Here is a 20,903-nt window from a genome sequence, read left to right on the forward strand (position 1 = left end):
TTGCGGATACAAGCCATCAGGGAAGGCTACCCGCAGACAGCAGGGCTACACGCACAAGACAATAGATACTTCAGTAGTCACATGAAGGAATGAGCAAGACGGGAACAATCCCGCCAAAATGAGCCAGTCCGTATGATTCTGAAAGATCTGTACTATACCTACCAAGGTATGGATAGGACAGACAATCTGACCAGAACAGCCCATGAGCCAATCACAGGGTGACAGCTCACCGACAACAGTACGAGGATGAGCACCCTCTAGTACTGTTTGTTACTATTAGCCGCTGCCTACTCACCAACCCTTACTGCAGGGCATGCGCAGCCTACAGTTGGTGAAATAGTGTTACTGTGGGCCGTAACCTATTCACCAACCAGCATGGCCTGCGTATAATCCACAGTAGGTAGGACGTGCATAATCTACAGTTGGAGGAATAGTGCAGCCGACATAGTTACTGTTGGCCGTAACCTATCCACCAACCAGTATGGCCTGTGCATAGTCTACTGTTGGTAGAACAGGAATACTATTCAGCCGGCTATACCTTCTAACCTACCTTCGGCTATAAATACTCCAACATCTTGGAATGGTAAGATCATCTGCTACCCAGTTATCTAGCAATCTCTTAATATACACTTATATTCAGAGCAACCTAGTCTGATTCTCACGCCGGAGGGTGGTCACAAGGAGGAACCCCCCCCCCCCCCCCTTTTCAGTGACAAGCTTACGGTGTTTGTTTTGCAGGTCTCCTGAAGAACAGCCTTCTCAGTTAGATCTCATCCGTGGGAAACATTACTTAACCCCCAGATTATCTATAATCTGTCTAGATTATCTATAATCTGTCCAGGGTTCACTTAGTGTTTCTTCAGTAGTCAATCATTTCTTTAGCAAACTCAGGGTCCACCAAAAGGTTAGCCAGTTCTGGATTCCGGTCATAAGCCTGCTTGATACGGTATATCGAATAATGCAACCGCCTTTTCAGATCCTAGTCAACTCACCGAGCTTTAAGTTCCACCCCTTTTCGTTACTCTTGGCTCGACTCAAGTTCATACCTTGCGCATAACTACATATTTTACTTGCATATAAAGCTTGTCTCACATCATGAATTAACTTTTCTTTTTCCACTTTTTCATTTTCTAAAATATCATCAAAACCCGAATTTGAATACTTTTGCAGCTTTGACAGCCTGCTTAGAAACCGTGAGTCTAAAGATGCTGCGATGGTCGGTGCAGCGGTTGACAAGTCTGCAGCTTGTTGAACCATCCATTCACCCGTACCTTTCATTCCCGTTTTATCCAAAACTTTGTGAACTAAATAACCGTCGCCCTTATCGTCCTTGATGCCGAATATGTCAGCAGTGATTTCAATTAAAAAGCATTGAAGCTCGCCTTTGTTCCATTCGGAAAACACATCATGTAATTCTTCATTTGTAAGTTTACCAACCGATTTAAGCACATCGTAAGCTTTTGATATTAGCTGCATGTCACCGTACTCGATCCCGTTATGAACCATTTTCACAAAGTTACGTGAACCGCCTTCACCGATGTAGGTCACACACGGGCCACTGCCGGGTACTTGCGCAGCTACTTGAGCCAACATTTTAGGAGCGATAACTGAATGGTTGTACTTCACGAAATTTTTGGTTGCTAGTGTAGCATTTGCTCAAGTGTAAATACACACATGTTTTCTTGTAGCAGCAGTGCTATTTTTTTTTTAATGAAAATTATTGAATGACAAGTAGCTGTATGCAACAATATAATATAAAATCATCTTGATATATTCACCATCTCACTCATGCAATAAATTGCAAAAATATTATCCCAGTATCTCTTGCAAAAGAAAGCGTGAATTGAACAAAGCAACTCATCGAAAAAAGGGAAAACTCAATGGTACAAAATTCAGTTGAAACTTGAAACACAAGACCAAGTTCATAGATTCAGATCAAGTCTAGCAAAACTGAAGAGACTGAACTCACAACTAAAAAAACAACATTTTAAGTGACTTTGAACACAAGCATCACACATTCAGGTGGAAAAACAATATCCTTGCTTGCAGCATATAAGTCTAAGTCACCAACCATTCAATCATCGCTTTTACGCCTCTTCTTGGTTTTAACCGACTTCTTTGTACTTTTAGGTGTCAAATCATCAGGTGTTTTCCGCAACCAAAGTGAAAAAGAACAATTTTTTTAAATGTTGGTTCTATAGCGCCATGTATATAACCTGTCACTGGTAATATACAGCATACCTTCTTTTGTCTCTTCCTCGATCTGTCTCTGCTTCCCTTTGCTTTTCTTTGTTGCACTCTTGTTCGACTGACATACATCATTGTTAGTTTATTCTTAATGAGACCCACAAAATGAGAAAATAAAAAATTAATTAATTACATATATTTACCTCTGCAGCATGCCTCTCCAGGTGAGTTATTCCATCTTCCTCTATTTCTCCATCACTGTTTAGCTTTCCCGGCTTTGATTATTTGAGTTACGTCTTTAAACTTTCCCGGCAAAGATGGCAAATCGAACAAAACGACCACCATCAACGACCTAAACAATATCCGATGAAGCGGGAAAAATGCACCCTACCAGACGACCACCACCACCACAGGCGCACAACGCCATGACCACGAACATTCATCATAACAAAGAGACAGTCTAATAAAGATAACAAATAGCTGGAAAACAGACACGTCGTTTTGATTGTTTGGTCAACGGCTGCCCCGGCTTTGACTAACATGATGATCACTCGGGGTTTTTAGATTGAGTTTACGAATAATTCAGGATCATGGAAGCCCAAAACCGGGAGGTTCCCTTCATTTTGGGCTCGTTCAACGGTTTCATCAACTTTGGATGTGCTGTGGTTGTAGACGGAAAGTGGGAACCCGTTTTCGGCAATGTTTAGGGCCAGGTTTTGGCCCATTACAGACCAGCGAGCCCGATTCTTGTTAGCTCGTTCAACGGTTTCATCAACTTTGGATGTGCTACTTGTTGTAGACAGAAATTGTGAATCCTTTTTCGGCAATGTTTAGGGACAGGTTTTGGCCCATTACAGCAAGACCAGCGAGCCCGATTCTTGTTAGCTTCGGTTGATCAGCCATGTCTGTTCTGTACTTCTGTAAAACAAATGTTAATTATGATATGATATTACAATTAAGTTCAAATAGAACCACAGATAGAAATCGGACCAATAGTCATTTGATATATTTTTTGTGGTACAAAGAAACATCAATATTTTAAACAGGACATATGATTAAAAAAAAAGCAGAACCTAACATGAACTTTGTAGTTAAGAAACTCATGTACTATGTCCAACACAATTTTCTGGTTTGTGTCATGCTCGATATCTAAAGATTTGTAATTTCTACAAACCCGAAAATCGTGTGAGACAAAATTCAAGCCACTCCGACCCACAACAAACCAAATATTTGGTGACTTTTGGCCCTGCCAACTTTTTAGTGTTTTTAGAACTTTAAACCTGTTCTACCCATTTGAAAATGAAACAAATATACCTATAGCTTAAGCTAAACGGGTCTAAAGCAAACTTGCACTTGTGCTTCACATTTCAAATAAGGAAAACACGTGAATCAAGCTTAGGATCCGAGCATAGCATGGAGCAAAAGAGCCTGTGAAAAATTTAAGAGGTTTAGAAAACAAGTCAGGAAATTAAATGACTTATAGATCAAATGACTATATGTGTATGTATGTTACCTGTCTATACGACCTATGTACTTGTAGAGATCAATCAAATCATTTTTCTCAGACTCGGATCCTCCGTAATTGGATTCAAACTCCTCAATATCCGCTTCTGTAACCTACATTAATATTTGTATGTCCATCTTATAAATGAAATAATAAAACAATATTGTTTATACATGTGTTTGAAAGTGTTTTTGTACCTTTTTATACATAGACCGAAAGTAATCCGCCATATCCCCATCAAGATCCTGTTAGTACAAACATAAAATAAAACAGAACAAATTAAATCAAGCAAAGCTCAGAGTAATACGATACGACATAGAGAATAATACCCACAGCATCATCAACACACCCTATTTATCTTTGGCATCATCATCATCATCATCATCATAAACTGCCCGTTTCTCCTTGTCGCCAAGTATTGAAATAACTTTCTTCAGCTGCTGAAATTTATCTTTGGCATCCTATATTTGCATATGAGCAAGTTAACAATCGGTTAAACTGTCTGAATAATAATTTGTTAATTACTGATAGTATGAGACATTGATATTTACCTCCTCACCGGGATTCTTGCCAGGATGCAAACGCAGTGCAAGCTTATGGTATGCTTTTTTTATTTCCTGTTGATATGCCGTTTTCTCCACCTCAATAATCTACAAAACACAGAATTATCATAAACATCTATGCTATTATTCTTATATAATCTTAGAAAAACACTCTGTATCATGCCTAAAAACAGTTGAAACATAGAAATACCTAGAGATGAGCAATAACCAAACCATTAACCAAAACCGAACCGAAAACCGACAAAACCAAACCTAAATTAACCAGGAACTGAGTTAACCAAAAATCAGTTTCTGTTTTTTTGTGTATCCCTGGTTAACCAATTAGTGAACTGTTTATGAAATCATTCAATTTCAACAGCAATAAATAATTAGAGATTTAGCTACAACCAGATTCAATATACAAGCAATAACCAAACAGCTATTGTCAGAAATCATACACGAGCCCTAAATTCAAACCTCAATAATCGAAATTCTACCAATTACAGTCAATGAGTTGGAATTCAACTGAAATCCCATTGAATAGGAATATAAAAAAATTTGAAAGAGAGCATACCTGGATTCAATCGAGTGAGTCGGTAATTCTTCAATCCCTATAGCTCGTATATTTGTATTGAAGATCGACGGTTTTGCGTAACGGACATGCCTTGAATCCGAGTTGGTAATGGCTGTAACGTATGGACCACCGTGTAAAAACTTCTATACTTTCACAATTGACCCATTTCACTTTTCATCATAAACTTTGCCTTTCTCCTATTCTTCCCAAAATACCCTCTAAGCTCAATAAATCCTTTCTTGCATTTATGCCAAACCATTACAGAAATAAAAGTAGCTTGAACCTCCACCTTTTGATCCAATGCAAGCTGTCAAGATAATTGCTTGCACTTAAACTGAAAAAATACACCTCATAGCCTTTATAAACTTCCACCAGTATAGTGGCACTATTAAATTGTATATTTAGTTTAAGGCTAACCAGTATAGTTTTTGACAAAAATATAATGGTTTGACAAAAATTGAACTTACATGTGATTATGCTTATCTCAAAATTGAACCAAGTTACAATAGGATCATGCAAGTGTTGTATTCTAGAAAACTCCAAACTTTGACCTTTCATTATAAGACCATCCACCCGTTGACTTTTTCTACGGCCCGATAGAGTCAAAGCTTGACTTTTCCAGTTTTCTCCAAAAAATTGTACGACTTTATAATTTCCTACTCTTCCCATTTTTGGTTATGCTTCCCAACCATCTTCTTATTTCTCCGTCCCAACCCATTACCCCCCCCCCCCCCAAACTCAAGTGAGTTTGACACAAAGGACTTAATGACAAAACAAAAAAAGGTTAAGAATGAATCTTTTAGATGTAGGGTTTCCATACCACTGTCAAGGTCTAGAAAATTATAAAAAATAATTTGGGAGGAAATTAATATCCTAGCCACAGTGGTATGGTCCAGCCTTTCTCCAGTGGTGACGCTTCCATCAAGCATATATAAAATCCTAATCTCCAATCACAGTAAGCTAAAGCAATCAAGAGGGGTAATGTCCCGGGTCTCTTGATTACAATATTACAAAAAAAGGTTCAAACATCCTAGAAAAAGAAGAAACAAATAACAAAAAAATTTAGTGAATCTAAGGCAGTGAATATAGTGATAGATGACTACCCTTTCGGCTAATTTGTCCCTTATTTCACCTTTTTCCCACGAGGTCCCATCCCCCCGGATCCAAGTGGATCTATATAACTCAAGTGAGTTGGACTCAAATGACTCTTAAAAAAAAGCAAGAAAAAGGTTTAGAAAGAATATTTATTTGAAGGGATTTTATGCTGCTGCGTTGTACTAGAAAGTTAGAAAATTTAGTTTGGATGAAGATTTAAGTCCTAGCCACAGCAGCATGCCAACCTTATCGCTCTGGGTAATGCTTTCCTTAAGCATATTATATCCTAGCCATCAATTCTTATAAGCAGAAGCAGCCAAAAAGGGAGATGTACCATAATCCTTGACTGCTAAAATTATCAAAAGGGTAAATTTCCTAAAAATGGAAGAAATAAATAACCAAAAATTAGAGTGGCTCTAAGGTTGTACAGAAAATAAAAGATGACTACCCATTTGGCTGTTTTGTCCCTTATTCCACCTGTTTCCCTTATTGCCCCCCCAGCTAGTGGCATGATCTCATGCATCACATGGCCCGACAAGTTGTGGGAAACGACTCTTTATTTATAGATCAGCCCCCCAATAAGAAGGATATGATCTCAAATCAGGTTTCCTATTTGAGTTCAACGTATCCAGAATTTGTCCTCCTGCACCACGATGCGAGAAAGCTACAATCTCTATGGTATGCATTCATTTTTGGAGAGTTGAATGAAGGTAGCACTAGCCAAATTGCCAAGCTCACGCATCTGAAAGAGATACATGTATAGTGTACAGATGAAAGCATTACCTAACTCGATTATCAAGCTCATATATCTAAAATACTTGAATCTATCATGTTCAAGTATAGAAGTTGTACTCGAGTTAACTATACATCTCCAGGACCCACTGTTAGACCTTGTTTTGTTTATCTATTGATTAGGCTTATGTATTAGATGGATTTATAATGTAATATTAGTTTAGCTTCTTGTTCAACTCTATGTATTGGGCCGTAAGCCATTTGATTTGTAACAAACCTATTGGGCCGGCCTTTAAGGCCCATTAATGAAAACCCTAGGAGAAATAGGTGCCCCTATAAAATGGAAACTATTCACACATTTCTCTTGGGCACTTTTCTCTCTCTACTTCCACTTCTTTCTCTTTCAACATTTTTACTATTTTTGATCAGAGATCCGAGGGATTCTAGTGATTTCCGCTCACTAATGTCTCAGAATGACCCGAAATAAGTTGTTAGATCCATTTCAGGAACCTACAATCGGTATCAGAGCTTCGGCTCAACCTTTTAAGGTTTTCGGTTCTTCCACTTTGGATTTTGATCAAGTTTGTAGTAGATTTGAACTTGTTTTGGTGTTAGGCACAAGTTTAGTGATTTGGGGACTTTAGTTCTGGACAAAACAGACTAGATCTGAAACTTTTGTTTTCATTAGCTTGTTTTGCAATCAAGGTTCATCAACTCCAATTCGCGGAAACAACCAACTAACAATTCACAGGCAACTCGAAATTCGCAAAGAACAGGGGACTCACAATTCGCAATTCTCATACACTCGCAATTCCCATATGGAACCATGAAAGTTGAACATGAAGATGATAGCATTTCCCGCATCCTAGTGCGAAAGGACATGAATACAGACTTCAGTGATTGTAGCTTTCCCGCATCCTAGTGCGAAAGGACAAAATCTAAACACGTTGAACTCAAATAGCAAGCCTGATTCGAGATCTTAACCTCCTTATTGGGCTGATCTATACAGAATCGTCTCTCATAACACATCAGGCCATGTGATGCATGAGATCATGTATTTTAAAGCTCTCCGAGATATGGGATGCATCAAGCTAGAAGAATGACCTCGAAACCAAACATTCAAAAACTTTTCTCCCAAGCACATACAAATCAACTTCTTTTGGTGGAATAAAATTGTTCATAACCCACAATTGAACATCCTCTTTCTCAAAAGCATAACCTTTCCGAAATAGGCAAGAATACGCAAAACACTTTTTTGCGTGACGAGACAAGTGATCATAACTTACCTTCAAAGCAGGCAAGACGCGTTTATCTTGCAAATCCCACAAATAACAGTCGTGTACAAGTTTCCAATCATCGATTGTGCTTTTAGAGCACATTAAGCCGCCCAAGGTCTTGACTGCCAAAGGCTGGACTTGGAATTTCGCCATAATCTGCCTCCCAACCGACTCCACCTCTTGAATCTCTCCTCTTTGTCCAAAAACATGCTTGTTAAACAGCTCCCACGAGTCTTCTTCGGATAAGCATTCGAGTTTATGTTGCAACTTGGGAAACTTTTCCATAACTTCACAAGTTGATTGGGAACGAGTTGTCATAAGAATCATGTTTCCCTTAAGTCCATAACTCAGTGCTAGTTAAAGACTCGCAGTCAGTTCTTTCATGGGAGTTATCTTCAACCCACACGTCGTCGAGTACAACTTAAAAACGTTTATTCTGCAACTTTCTTTGAGCGTGCTCTTGCAGGATCACCATGCTATCTATAAGGTAAGACTTATTTATCCGTGTAATCGACGATTTTCTTAAGTATCTTCTTACAAAGGAACTTCTGACGACATGCACCAGTATCTAGAATTAAAGCGCTCTTTACAAAATCATGATCATAGACTAACTGAGATAGGGTGATCTTTCCAACACCTCCCATACCCGATATGGCATAAACCGGGATCTCACCATTGTCACAATGGTTGCTTGTATCTCGGCTGCACATTGTTTCACATACTGTTTCCGTTCATTCTCTCTCCCAACGATAAGCGAGTGATCATTAGGAAGCAGGCTGATGGCTTCCTTACTTGGCCCGACATCAAAATCTACATCTGCATGATCAAATCTACAACAGGAAGGGGTCAAACCTAATTTTGTTCTCCTGGAAGCAGTTTCACTCGGTTTCTGTTTTGCCTCTTCAAGTTGGTGAGCAATTTTAAGTTGGTTTACATATTATGATTAGGAGACAAGAAACCTTTCACCTTGAATTTGACATGTCTTTTATACAGATTTTGAAGTAGAGTTTCAGTGGAAGCCTGATCAAGAACATTCTAAACCATGAAAGAGGTCGATTTGAGCTATTTAAGTTATACATCAGCAGCTCTACTGATCAGCCTTTTGTTTTGTGCATCTTCAAGAACAGGTTGAATCATCTCATAGTATTCTTGGAGACTCGAGAAATCGATTTTGTGTCTCCAAAGCAGACGGAACTCATCGATAGCAGACAAAGTGAGTTTGTTCAAGATCTTGGAAACAAGAACTTCAAAAAAACGCCATTTTTGTTTATCAAGGAAAGTAATTTGGAGGTAAAATGAACAAAAACGATGATCAACAGAACAGAAGAAACAAATCACGAGGATGATCTCAAGAAAGTACAATGACTTAGAAAAGGACCAATGTGTGTACGTGTTTGATTGTTTTCAAATGTAATATTAAATAATAACATCAACAATAAGTTTGGTTGTTTACAAATGCAATATTAAATAATAATATCAGCAATAATAAGTCGCGCTTCAAGTATGTACACTAACAAATGTCATGACCGAATACATATAATTTCACATGTATTAATTGAACTTAATTAAGATATGTTAACTATATTTTGATTAATTTTATATATACTTTGAGTAAGTCTTAAAGGAACCTTAGTTCGGCTTGAGCTCGGGTAGTACCTTAAAAATAAACAGATCGATTACTAAACAAACTTTATTTGAGGCTCGGGCTCCCTCATCTCAATTTTTCAAAAATAATCCCAAATGCTTGAAGATTTTCAAAAATAATCCCCAAATCCGTCAGTTACCCTAACACGATTACATAGCCGAGTGAGCCACAACGACCAAAATTAGGCTCACAGTTCCTAAATTACGACATCCTAAAAAGAGAAATTACAAGAGATAATAGTAAACTACTAGAGGGCATTACAAGAAATGACACTACATAAAGCGACCCCTACCCATCCCGAACTCAGCGGGTGGCGGCGGAGTTGGGAAGTGAGTGGCGCGATTGAGGGGTTCGTGAAGTTGGTTGCTGATGTGTGCAAGATCGGCACGCAAGCGGTTGCAGTCGAGAGGTTCGTTAAGCTGGGTGCTGATGCTTGAAAAATAGGCACGCAATCGATGATTGGAAACTTGCAAACAACTGTTATTTGTGGGATTTGCAGGATAAACGCGTCTTGCCTGCTTTGAAGGTAAGTTATGATCACTTGTCTCGTCACGCAAAAAGTGTTTTGCGTATACTTGCCTGTTTCGGAAAGGTTATGCTTTTGAGAAAGAGGATGTTGTTCAACTGTGGGTTATGAACAATTTTATTCCACCAAAAGAAGTTGATTTGTATGTGCTTGGGAGAAAAGTTTTTGAATGTTTGGTTTCGAGGTCATTCTTCTAGCTTGATGCATCCCATATCTCGGAGAGCTTTAAAATACATGATCTCATGCATCACATGGCCTGATGTGTTATGAGAGACGATTCTGTATAGATCAGCCCAATAATAAGGAGGTTAAGATCTCGAATCAGGCCTGCTATTTGAGTTCAACGAGTTTAGATTTTGTCCTTTCGCACTAGAATGAGGGAAAGCTACAATCACTGAAGTCTGTATTCATGTCCTTTCGCACTAGGATGCGGGAAATGCTATCATCTTCATGTTCAACTTTCATGGTTCCATATGGGAAATATCACTACAGTCTGTATTCATGTCCTAAATCTATTTGATATCAGCTGAAATATGATAGAAAATTGGTATATTTAAAGTTTGGACTCCTATATAGTTTTAACAGTTGAACCCAAACCAGGCTTTGACTGATTTAAGGTGTTACCCGAGCTCAAGTCAAGCTTAGGTTAGGTTAGTTTAAATATAAAATTTGTTATAATCTATCGTAATTAAGTTCAATTAAAGACATGTGAAAATATCTATCCGGTCATCACATATTGTTAGTGTTCATACTGAAGCATCACATATTATTATTATTATTGATATGTTTATTTAATATTACATTTGTAGTCAAACACATAACACACTGGTCACTCCTCCTTCTCCAACAAGTCATTGTTGTACTTTCTTCTCTTTCTGTTCATCCACCTTCATTTTACATCCAAATTGCTTTGATTAAGAAAACCCTCTGAAACAAAAATGACGTCCAGTGGAGAAAGCAATTGTAGCTGTGGAAGCTCTCAGTCATCAAAGAGGAAGAAGAAGAAGAAATGTGACAAAATTCCTCTTCTGCCACCTATGACATCAAAGGTGAGAGAGCATCATGAGAAAATGAGAAGAGAGCATGTTCCATTTGATATATGTGCTAGATCACCACCAGCCATCAAGAAGAGAACAGAAATACAAAGCAAATTCTCTTATGATCAAAGTCGTCCACCTATCTACCCAGTTTTCTCTAATCATGAATTATTTGATGTGGGTGATGTGGACTATGCTCCAAGAAGAAGATGTTCAAAAGAACAAGAGGAAAGTTCTTCACAATTGCCATCTAAGCTGAAGAAGATTGTTTTTGTTAAAGAAAAATGTTCCCAACCAATTGATCTCAGCAAGCCAATCAAGATGGACTTTTCCAACACTTTGTACTCAAAAACATCTTTAGGGTTTAATTTCCCTAAACCAAGTGACAAGATCAAGGACAAGAAACTTCTTGAGGATTTGGGAAACTTTGCTAAAGTGTTCTGCACAAAATGTGATGCATATGGGAGGAAAAAGTTTGAAAGAGAGCAGGAGTTAAAACTGAGATTACAGAAGGAAAGGGAGGAAAAAGAAAAGAAAGATACAGAAGCAAAGAGATGGTTTGAGGACCCTCAGAGGGTAGAGATGTTAAAGAAGGTTGTGATGGAGAAAGGGATATCAGAAGAACAGTTTCAAAACATGCCTCTTGCTGAACTAATGGAATATATCACAGAGAGCAGAGGATGTATCTTGAAACACAGAGGAAATTGCAAGAAGAAAGGAGGAGGGCAGAACAAGAAGTTCATGCAGAAATGATGAATGCCCTCCACAAAAAGGGAGTAAAAATGTCAAGACTGTTAATGCAAACTGAAGATACAATAAAGAGATGGTATGTTGAAGAGGGTCTTGATAAGATTAAGAAAGTTGAAATGGGGGGCTCAAGCAGAATCCATAGGTCAGAGAGTGTGAGGCCTGTGCAGCCAAGAAACTTGAATTTGCCCACACATCTCTATTTTGACAGAAGATCGAAGACCTTGAGGGTTGTGACTGAAGATGAAGCAGAACATCTCATTATCTTCAGAGATGATTTGAGAAACTTTACAACAACTGACCAAGATGGCTGAGCTAACTTTATATGACAATCAAATAAGAAGTCAACCATCTGGTCAACTGAGGAATGATCTCTCAAAGTTTTTAAAGGATCAAGCAGAAAAGGGATTCCCATTTCTGCAGCAAAAGAAGAGAGAGATCAGGAGCCAAGCAGAAAAAGAGAAGAGGAAGAAGAGAATAAGTGAAGTTCACATATCCGAGCTTTCCCTCTCTGAATCAAAGAAACAAAGAACTCTAGCAAGCAGCTCTCATCAGAAAAGGAAGACCTTAAAAGAGTGTTTGGCTACGAGAGAAGTGATGAAGGAACCCAACTCAAGAGTGCAACAATTTGGAAGAATCACATACATAACGTACAATCAAAATGATGATTCGACCCCTTTGAGAAATGAGTCAGGGATACCTATTGCAGTCATAAGGGAGGATGGTGATCTGCATTATATGCATCCACAAGATTTACAAGATTTGATTAATGCAAGATTCCCAAGTGATGCCTCTGACTCCTCTGAACTTGACATGCTGAAGCAAAGAGCTGCATATGTGAAGAAACTAAAAGAAAGGGCTGAAGCCAATAACAGAGGAAGAAGATAACAGAATGGAGCTAATGAATGATTGATTTTTTTAATTTCTGTTTATCTTTATATTTTGTTTAATGTGTAAAAATGTTTAATGTAATGCCCATGTGGCAAAATACAGATTATGTTATGATATGAAATGTTCTTAAATGATTTATCTACAAATCTGATACATTTGTAACTCTATGCAGGTATGTTTTGGTGCATCTGAGCTCGTTCCAATCTAGGGGGATATTGTTGGGTCGGATTTCTTAATAAGGAAGATTGGAATCTTCTCAACCTCCTCAGAAACGGCTAAGTATGGAATACGAGCAAGCCCAGACAATCGAGCATGGTTTTTACTACTTCGAGCAAGGTTCTGAATCTTAAATGGTTGATTCTTCTAAGTGTTGAAGGCTTCGAGCAACTTACACTTCAACAAGCAAGGGTATTCTTCTATCGAGCATGGATTGCCAATCGAGCAAACAGCTTGATCATACAAGTTCCAGCCAAGTGTTACGAGCATAGGATGATCGAGCACATGGGGACGAGCATGGATGCAATAAGAGGATGTCACGTGAATCAAAGCAAAGACTTCGAGCACAGTTCAGTTACCGAGCAAGATTTACATCCAAGCATGATAAAGATTGCTGAATAAGAAAAGCTGAAGACATCAAAAAGAATAAGCTTGCTCGATGGACTTATTCGAGCAAAGTTTGAACAAGTCAAGAGGAAGAGGAATGAAGCTTACTCGAAGAGAATATGTATTCTCCGAAAGAGAATATATTCTAAGTAAAGTATGCTCGAGGACACTCTCCGAGCACACCTTGTATAGGAAGCTTGCTCGAGCAAGGTATATACCTTGCTCGAGGTATGAAACACTTGTATTAGATTTATCTTTCATTATGTAATGTCTAGGACGTATACATGGAATGTTAGGGTCTATATATAGACATCCTAGGATACGACTAGAAAAAACGGGTTTTTGGGCACGCATACTGACAATCTTTGCAGACGAATATCAAAAGCCGCCGTCACACAAAACCCTAGACATTCCATTCACTGTATCATTGACGTATCATTTAATATAGTGAATCTTTGTCGTTGAAATAGTCTTTACCGATTATCATTTATTGTTTTGTGTTTGATAATTCTCCACAAGCTTTCATTCTCAATCATTGAATATCCTGATTCCGCCGGGATACTCAATCGGTCTTTGAGTAATTAAGTCGGTGTGTTCTTGTCAAACCTTTGCTAAGGTTGCATCCGAGAGACGGTCCTGACATACATGATCTCATGCATCACATGGCCTGATGTGTTATAAGAGACGATTCTGTGTAGATCAGCGCCCAATAAAGAGGTTAAGATCTCGAATCAGGCCTGCTATTTGAGTTCAACGTGTTTAGATTTTGTCCTTTCGCACTAGGATGCGGGAAAGCTACAATCACTGCATTCTGTATTCATGTTTAAATAGTTAAATGAAGGTAGCATCAGCCAAATTGCCAAGCTTATGCATATGAAAATGTTATACTTGTTTGGTATTCAGATGAAAACAATACCTAAGTCACTTACCAGCCTCATATATCTAAAATACTTGAATCTATCATGGTCAGATATAGAAATTTTACCTGAGTCAACGATGGATTTCCAGAACCTACAAGTGTTGATTTTGAGTAATTGTTATAAGTTGCGTAAGTTGCATAAGGGACTAAGGTACATGAAAAGTCTTCAGTTTTTAAGCATAAGTGGTTATAATTCACTATTGTATTTGCCATCATCAGAAATAAAACCTAGAAGAAGAAAATGTCAATTTCGGGTTGATGAGTTAGATCTTTTTAACTATGGAAGATGGTAGATGATGAAAACTCTGGGAGAGTTGGTGGAGAAGATGGAAGAAAGAGAATCAATGGAGAAGGTTTGGAGAAAGAGACGCCTGGAAATGTCAACCCTAAATTTTAAATTGTGCTATATACATGTAACACATCATCTACTTGAACATTAAGCTTCTTTATTTGTGAATTATAACTAAACTTTTTACTTTTTTATATTATACATTATAATATATAGTTTGGTCATCATCAGCCTAATTTTCTATTCTAGTTTTACCCACGTTTAAGTTTTAGTTCACAATGATTTTTGTTTCTTTTTTTGTATTTATACTAATTATTTCTCCATACTATTATTATTATTATTATGTTTAAAAGTTAAGATGGGGATATATCATATATAATTATTTTTTTCAGTATTTTTTCTAAAATAGGATACGATGAACCTTAAGACTATATGGCACACACCGTTCCACGTACCTAATTGGCCCAAATGAACCTAAACCTCTCGTACCGAATTTTTAAAATGCACGAACCATGAATCAATTTCCTTACTACATACCAAACCATGCCACAATCCATGTGACTATGAACTGAAGCGTCTTCGCCTTCCTTCGCTGACATCACGACCTAATCGTTGTAACAAGATTAGAACACTTTGATATGATTGTGGCAAACCATAAATAAAACTTTTATATCATTCTAAAAATGAACTATGAGGTTCACCTTCACATAAACAAACAAGCAAGCAAGCTCAAATTAGTTAATTTTATATCATTCTAAAACTTTTATATCATTCTAAAAATGAACTATGTCATTAATATCATTCTTAAACTTTTATATCATTCTAAAAATGAACTATGAGGTTCACCTTCACATGCGAGCATCAAAACACCTCTTGTCCAAGAGAAACCTCTCTAGACATGAACAAACAAGCAAGCTCACATTAGTCAATTTGTGAGTTATTTAACAAGATATATTACTTTTAGATCCTGAACCTATCAGGTCTTCATGTCAATATAATAGTTTATGTGACGATTAGCTAAAACTCATAACTAGAGGAGCCTTGCAAGGTAATTCATCCCGTTAGAATGATTGAACACATAATCATTTGTGTGCTTTAGTGTCTAACTAGTTAGCTCGGGTCAGGCCCGACTTGTTTATTATTTATTAACTAGGTAAATTCCCGGCGCGTTGCGCTAGATTGATGTTATTAGCAATTGTACAACTTATCAAATCGTGCGGTGTGATTATGAGTTGAGATGAATTCGATCGGTGCCAAGTTACGAAACCAAAAATAAACTTAAAAAAATATTGATGGTCAAATACAACAAATTAACATAACAAAAACCGCATGTTGTGTTGACGAATCAAAAACACTTCGGTTGGTATCTGGTTATGGCGCCAAAAGTAAAGCAAAATATAAAGTCATCCATACCTAAATACAACAATTTAACATATTTAAGATATAAAGAAACACGGCAAACAAAAAAAATACGCGCGTTACAGTTGCGAACTATACGAATTGTCGTCGAATTCATTGACTCGGAAATCAATGGACAAAAGAAACGCGTTAAAAAAAATCACGTGTTGCGTTAGCAAACTGACGCGAATAGGGTTGGAATCGACATTGTCGTACTAAATCGTACAAAGAAAACCACGCGTTGTGGTGGTCAACTAACACGTGTTCGGTTGGCAACAGGTTACGACATCGAAATTAAAGTAATAAGCTAATTCGCTCACACCCAAAATACAACAAATTAACATATTTAAATAAAAAAACCGTGGCGAAAACAAAAAATTTACGTGCATTGTGGCCGCAACTGACAGGAATTCGTTCGGAATTGACGGACAAAAAAACTCACAGGAAAAAAACCGTGTTGCGACCACGAGTCGAAGCAAATTCGGCTGGAATCATTTGATGATATCAACGACAAACAAAACTCGCGTTTTACAGCAACGAACCGACTTGAACATAAAAAAACAAATAGAAAGCAAAAGAAAGGCAACCAACCATGTGAGGTCACGTGGGCCAATCCATGATTGCGTCGCCAAATATCTCTTTTATTATATATAATAAAATAATAACAAGTAATGCATACTATGCATGTATATGTAAATACCATCTTAGAATAATACATGAAACATATTAATTCATACACATTATTAATCTTTATTATGTACAGGTTGTAGCTGAAAAAATTGTATTGCATATAATAACTACTAAAAAGAATTAAAAAAATATTTAAAAATTATATATAAAAGAATTAAAAAATATATGTAAAAACTAATATACAGCTACATAGGTTTCAAAAATATATTCATTATCATTTAATGTAATTAGAGTTCCATTAATATTTGATTAATAAAGACCGTTGCATAGATTTTAAATTATACCCATAAAGGAAAACAAAAATATAATTAGATTTTTAAAAATTTCTTAAAACAAGTAATAATTTCAAGTAAACGTGTTTTATTAACTATAACTATTATTTTCTTTAAAAATAAATAAATCATTAATACTATAATTATGTACTTTAAATTAAATATGTTTTGTTAGTCTTAACTATTATTTATTTATTTACTATACAAATTAATAAATTATTATTGGCATAATTTGCTTTCTAAGACCATTCATTCCTATTCACAAACCATCCCAACCCAAACTTTATTATAAAATTAATAGTTTATAACTGTTTTTTTATTAATAATTGTTGTTTTTTATTAAAAGTGTCGGATAATGTATATTAGTAATGATTAATATTAATATTTATTTTACTATAAAAATATATTTTTTTACAATTTTGTGTTTTTTAATAAAATTCATACCTGCGTGTTCAAAAAAAACTAAACAATGTGTTTTTAGATTTTTTAAACAACTTATTTATTAAAAGTTATTAAGAAAAAACATTTTAGTGTTAAAATTAATTAGTATGAAAAAAAAAAGAAAAAACAAATTAAAATGTGAACCAATGCTTGAGTGATAAATGGCCATTATGGTTAGGGGTGTGCATTTGAGAATACCCGACCCGAGTATTATCCGACCCGACCCGAGTACCCGGAAATCCTGTAACTAAAGACCGAAGACAGACCCTAATTTGAGAGATCGGTTAACCGATGAAGTCGGTCTCGGTTACCGGGTATGCAAGGAAGACCGATTAATTGACACACAAAAACGAATACAATTAAGTGTGAGCAAACTGCAATTCATCATCCAATCTTCATTTTCTCCACCCCTTTATTGTTCTTCAGCATTTTCAAAGGTATGCTAAGTGATTAAATTGATGATCACGATGTATGAATTGTTGATTTAGATGTGATTCTTGTTGATAATGGTTGTAGGGAGAACTGGGGGAAAAAAGATTAGAAAAAGATATATCTATTAAATAAAGAAAATGTTATTCAAACATAAAAAGAAAAATCCAATAGGCTTATTTAACTGAGAAAATTTTGATATTAAGTTATTAACCATTAGTTATGTTATCTTCCTCATATTAAAACTTAAATCATGGGACGTCGACAATCGGAAAATATGGCTATTATTCCACTATTCTTTTCTCATCTCCAATGCTCTGGATCTACCAACAAGACGAAGTGATAAAACCGTATTAGAAGAATTTTGTCTCATGTATATCGGGTATCGGTCCTTAAAGGTTTTTCAAGCGATCCGACCCGATAACCGAATGTGATAAATTCCAGGACCAACATTCTCTGCAATACATTAGGGTCGGGTCGGTTTAGTCCTTTTTTGGTCCGGTTCGACGGGTAATTTCGGGTCAAACCCGAATCTGCACACCCCTAATTATGGTAGTGGACAAATTAGTTTGTGGGGGTAAATGTTCAGCCAACTTTGGTGATTTTTTGTTTTTAAATAGTGTTTCAACCAAACCATTTCACGGAGTAGTCTAATCTATGCAACGGTCTTTATAATTGGATGGGGCTTAATGGTAAACCAATTTATATGGAGATATGAGCATAATTGTCAATAGCGCCCTCTATAGCGTAGCGGCTATGGGTCGCTATTTGATGGTTTGCGACTGAAAAGCGTGAATTTAGCGATTTCCGGCCAGATTCCGACCGGAACATGCAAATTTCCAACCGGAGCTGATTAAAAACTTGTGAAAATAATCACACTTTAGGCTGAAGTGAGGATGACGGCTGCTTTTGGGGTAGATGGCGAGATGGGAAGGAGGGAAGAAAAGAATGTATATTAGGTAGGTATTTAGGTTAAAAGTGTTTCCTTTTTTTCCTCTTTTTCACCTTTTCCTTTTAACTAAGTTGCAACTTTCATCCTCAAAGTTAACCCTAAACTTTACATGTTGTTGCATTAAGAGGTTATACTTATGGTTTTCAGATTGTCCATGTAATTAAAACATATACTAAAAATATATAAAGCTTATCACTAAAAATTAATTAGGGCGCTATTTTTCGCTATTCGCTACGTAGCGTATCGGTAGCTCATCGTTATTTGTTGCTATTCACTGTTAACATATGAGGGATGACCCTGGCTTGGGTTCGAGTCCTGATCTCACCTGGTTTTACCTGCTCCACGCTGTCGTGCCGTTTAACGGGCGTAGGGGTCGGGTTTTATCCAGGGAATCCCTCAATAGCTGGACCGCTAGGAGTTCCGTCCATCCGGACTCGTGCCCGGCTCGGGCTACCTTTGGCTATTGGATGCCGCATACGAAGTACCCGACGTTACTCAGTGTGTCATTACAAACAAAAAAAATAATGTGTTTTAGTATTCAAATCATTATTTTCCATAAAAATAAATAAAAAAATATTTTCTTTAAAAATAAAGAATCATTATTAAAAAGAAAAGAATTAAGAAAACAAAAGGCTAGCAAAACATACATTGAGAATCCAGTTGATATAATCTTGCAGGTGGGTGACGTGGACGGAGCCACGTCGGCATCGGAGGAGATAGTCCGGCGGTGGAGCATGACTCCATTCGGCGGCGACTGGTGGTAGTTAACGACATCGGAGATAAATAAACTACAATCGGACTATCAGACATGGTGAATAATAATATTACAAAAAGAACGGTGACGGCGGAGACTGGTGGTAGTACGGTGGCCGAAGGTTTATGGTTCACATGTTTTTTAATAATCTCTTTTTGTGTCTGGGTGTTGTTTGCTTGTGAGTTGTGAGTATTTAAGGTGGAGTGAAAAAAATATGCTACAGATGAGAGATGGTTAGAGTAGGGTAAAAACTAAATAGTAGGGAGATATGATCCGGTTAATTTTTGGCTCGGGAGGTGTGTCTTGACTAGTCAACTACACCACTGGGTGTTTTGGATCATTCACATTATTGGGGATGCATTTGTAAGCGGATTTTCTAGGGATACCGCCTAATTGCTAAAACACCGGTGTATGCATATAGATCTATACGCGGCGTATAGACCGGTGTTTCTAGAAAATCCAACCAATTTTGTCTTATTATGTTTTTTTTATATTTTTTTCTTTGTTATTTTGTTATTATTATTATTATTATATATTAATTATTTATTTATTATTTAATATCATTTCGGTGAAAAACAGTTAACACATGTATATACCAAAAATCATTGTTAAATAAGAAAATACGACAACTAAAACATAAAATCTACGTGAAGTCCCCTATGTCCACGCCCATGTCGTCGTCGTGGCCCACGAGCCCCCCGAACGCGTCGCCAACGTCGGCGTCGTCCTCTCCCCTACGCCTCGGCCCCGAACCGTCCGGGGCATCCACGTCGTCGCCCCGTCCGCGTCTCACGCCAGACGTGCTCGCCTTGTGGTCAAAACTGGAGGGTGGTGGCGGTGGCATGGTGTACTGCTATCCAGACAACTCCGCTACCCGATTGGCAACAAGCCAGTCGATCTGGCGCGACATCTGGCTCATCCGCCAGTCAATCTGGCGCGACATCCACCTCATCTCCAACTCTAGGGCCTTCAACCTAACGTCGGTGGCGGGACCCAGACGCACTACGCGATATGTGCGTGGAACGTGCTGCGTCGGCCCCTAACAACAAAACCACATAAATACGTTTAATACGAAGTCGAATTAAAAGAAACGATAAAACTATAATATATTAAAACGTACATGAGATGTGCCCGGATCCTCACGTCCGGCACCATCGTCGTCCGAATCCCCGCCGGCCCCCTCCCCACGTCGACAGGCTCATGGACAAGCTGAATCCTATGTGGACAACCTAGGTGAAGGACATGTGGACAAAATTATGTTGCTTTAATATATTAGTTAGATTAGATGCTCGTTAAATCAATTACTACGGTTTGACTAATATTATACCAAATAAAGGAATGTTTTAAATATAATAAACTAATATTTTAATTATTATAACAATTAGGTTCCTATTCATAT

The 20,903-nt window shown here is 37.4% G+C and overlaps 1 pseudogene; it reads right to left on the reverse strand.

Annotated features, from left to right (window-relative positions):
* Positions 1-859: 859 nt before the first annotated feature.
* LOC143565757 (6-phosphogluconate dehydrogenase, decarboxylating 2-like) lies at positions 860-2,912 on the reverse strand (annotated as a pseudogene).
* Between the last annotated feature and the right edge of the window lie 17,991 nt (positions 2,913-20,903).

Source organism: Bidens hawaiensis, unplaced genomic scaffold, assembly GCF_021521415.1.
Source record: "Bidens hawaiensis isolate Kalapana, Puna unplaced genomic scaffold, B.hawaiensis_p1.1 tig00022519_1, whole genome shotgun sequence".
NCBI classification, from domain to species: domain Eukaryota; kingdom Viridiplantae; phylum Streptophyta; class Magnoliopsida; order Asterales; family Asteraceae; genus Bidens; species Bidens hawaiensis.